The sequence below is a fragment of the Carassius gibelio genome, chromosome A25 (assembly GCF_023724105.1).
Source record: "Carassius gibelio isolate Cgi1373 ecotype wild population from Czech Republic chromosome A25, carGib1.2-hapl.c, whole genome shotgun sequence".
In the NCBI taxonomy this organism is placed as follows: domain Eukaryota; kingdom Metazoa; phylum Chordata; class Actinopteri; order Cypriniformes; family Cyprinidae; genus Carassius; species Carassius gibelio.
This window is the reverse complement of record NC_068395.1, coordinates 18,980,189-18,982,688: the sequence shown is the minus strand read 5'-3', so window position 1 is coordinate 18,982,688 and position 2,500 is coordinate 18,980,189. Positions and strand designations below refer to the sequence as shown.

General features: G+C 40.0%; 4 non-coding genes across 4 annotated transcripts; all 4 read left to right on the top strand.

Annotated features, from left to right (window-relative positions):
• Positions 1 to 614: 614 nt before the first annotated feature.
• Positions 615 to 733, top strand: LOC127948157 (5S ribosomal RNA). Its single transcript, XR_008151902.1, has one exon. It is a non-coding gene; the product is annotated as a 5S ribosomal RNA (ribosomal RNA).
• Positions 734 to 1,092: 359 nt separating this feature from the next.
• LOC127947891 (5S ribosomal RNA) lies at positions 1,093 to 1,211 on the top strand. The gene has a single exon (XR_008151642.1). It is a non-coding gene; the product is annotated as a 5S ribosomal RNA (ribosomal RNA).
• Positions 1,212 to 1,710: 499 nt separating this feature from the next.
• Positions 1,711 to 1,829, top strand: LOC127947975 (5S ribosomal RNA). The gene has a single exon (XR_008151722.1). It is a non-coding gene; the product is annotated as a 5S ribosomal RNA (ribosomal RNA).
• Positions 1,830 to 2,328: 499 nt separating this feature from the next.
• Positions 2,329 to 2,447, top strand: LOC127947890 (5S ribosomal RNA). The gene has a single exon (XR_008151641.1). It is a non-coding gene; the product is annotated as a 5S ribosomal RNA (ribosomal RNA).
• Positions 2,448 to 2,500: the final 53 nt, after the last annotated feature.

Sequence of the window (2,500 nt, the reverse complement as noted above, 5' to 3'; positions counted from 1 at the left end):
ATAATAATTTTGCCAAAAAATAGAGTCAATGCCGGTCTCTGAATATTAGCAGGTTTGGGTCTGGTTAGTACATGGATGGGAGACTGCCTGGGAATACCAGGTGCTTTAAACTTTTTGGAAAATTTTCACTTAGTATATAATAATTTTGCCAAAAAATAGAGTCAATGCCCGATTTCTGAATATTAGCAGGTTTGGGTCTGGTTAGTACATGGATGGGAGACTGCCTGGGAATACCAGGTGCTTTAAACTTTTTGGAAAATTTTCACTTAGTATATAATAATTTTGCCAAAAAATAGAGTCAATGCCCGATTTCTGAATATTAGCAGGTTTGGGCCTGGTTAGTACATGGATGGGAGACTGCCTGGGAATACCAGGTGCTTTAAACTTTTTGGAAAATTTCACAAAATATATAATAATTTTGCAAAAAAAAAAAAAAAAAGAGTCGATGCCCAATCTCTGAATCTTAGCAGGCTTAGGTCTGGTTAGTACTTGGAGGAGAGACCGGCTAGGAATACCAGGTGCTTTAAGCTTTTGGGTTTTCTTTCCTACTTATATAATGTACTGGCGATTAGATTGGCTGATCTCTAAATAGCCTTCTCTTTGCAGCAGTCTTCGCTTACGGCCATACCATCCTGGCTATACCCGATCTCGTCTGATCTCGGAAGCTAAGCAGGTTTGGGCCTGGTTAGTACTTGGATGGGAGACCGCCTGGGAATATCAGGTGCTGTAAGCTTTTTGGAAAATTTTCACTTAGTATATAATAATTTTGCCAAAAAATAGAGTCAATGCCCGATTTCTGAATATTAGCAGGTTTGGGCCTGGTTAGTACATTGATGGGAGACTGCCTGGGAATACCAGGTGCTTTAAACTTTTTGGAAAATTTCATAAATTATATAATAATTTTGCCAAAAAAAAAAGAGTCAATGCCCAATCTCTGAATCTTAGCAGGCTTAGGTCTGGTTAGTACTTGGATGAGAGACCGGCTAGGAATACCAGGTGCTTTAAGCTTTTGGGTTTTCTTTCCTACTTATATAATGTACTGGCGATTAGATTGGCTGATCTCTAAATAGCCTTCTCTTTGCGGCAGTCTTCGCTTACGGCCATACCAACCTGGCTGTGCCCGATCTCGTCTGATCTCGGAAGCTAAGCAGGTTTGGGCCTGATTAGTACTTGGATGGGAGACCGCCTGGGAATACCAGGTGCTGTAAGCTTTTTGGAAATTTTTCAGTTAGTATATAATAATTTTGCCAAAAAATAGAGTCAATGCCGGTCTCTGAATATTAGCAGGTTTGGGTCTGGTTAGTACATTGATTGGAGACTGCCTGGGAATACCAGGTGCTTTAAACTTTTTGGAAAATTTTCACTTAGTATATAATAATTTTGCCAAAAAATAGAGTCAATGCCCGATTTCTGAATATTAGCAGGTTTGGGCCTGGTTAGTACATGGATGGGACACTGCCTGGGAATACCAGGTGCTTTAAACTTTTTGGAAAATTTCACAAATTATATAATAATTTTGCAAAAAAATAAAAAAAGAGTCAATGCCCAATCTCTGAATCTTAGCAGGCTTAGGTCTGGTTAGTACTTGGATGAGAGACCGGCTAGGAATACCAGGTGCTTTAAGCTTTTGGGTTTTCTTTCCTACTTATATAATGTACTGGCGATTAGTTTGGCTGATCTCTAAATAGCCCTCTCTTTGCGGCAGTCTTCGCTTACGGCCATACCAACCTGGCTATGCCCGATCTCGTCTGATCTCGGAAGCTAAGCAGGTTTGGGCTTGGTTAGTACTTGGATGGGAGACCACCTGGGAATACCAGGTGCTGTAAGCTTTTTGGAAATTTTTCACTTAGTATATAATAATTTTGCCAAAAAATAGAGTCAATGCTGGTCTCTGAATATTAGCAGGTTTGGGTCTGGTTAGTACATGGATGGGAGACTGCCTGGGAATACCAGGTGCTTTAAACTTTTTGGAAAATTTTCACTTAGTATATAATAATTTCGCCAAAAAATAGAGTCAATGCCCGATTTCTGAATATTAGCAGGTTTGGGCCTGGTTAGTAAATGGATGGGAGACTGCCTGGGAATACCAGGTGCTTTAAACTTTTTGGAAAATTTCACAAATTATATAATAATTTTGCCAAAAAAAAAAAAAAGAGTCAATGCCCAATCTCTGAATCTTAGCAGGCTTAGGTCTGGTTAGTACTTGGATGAGAGACCGGCTAGGAATACCAGGTGCTTTAAGCTTTTGGGTTTTCTTTCCTACTTATATAATGTACTGGCGATTAGATTGGCTGATCTCTAAATAGCCTTCTCTTTGCGGCAGTCTTCGCTTACGGCCATACCAACCTGGCTGTGCCCGATCTCGTCTGATCTCGGAAGCTAAGCAGGTTTGGGCCTGATTAGTACTTGGATGGGAGACCGCCTGGGAATACCAGGTGCTGTAAGCTTTTTGGAAATTTTTCAGTTAGTATATAATAATTTTGCCAAAAAATAGAGTCAA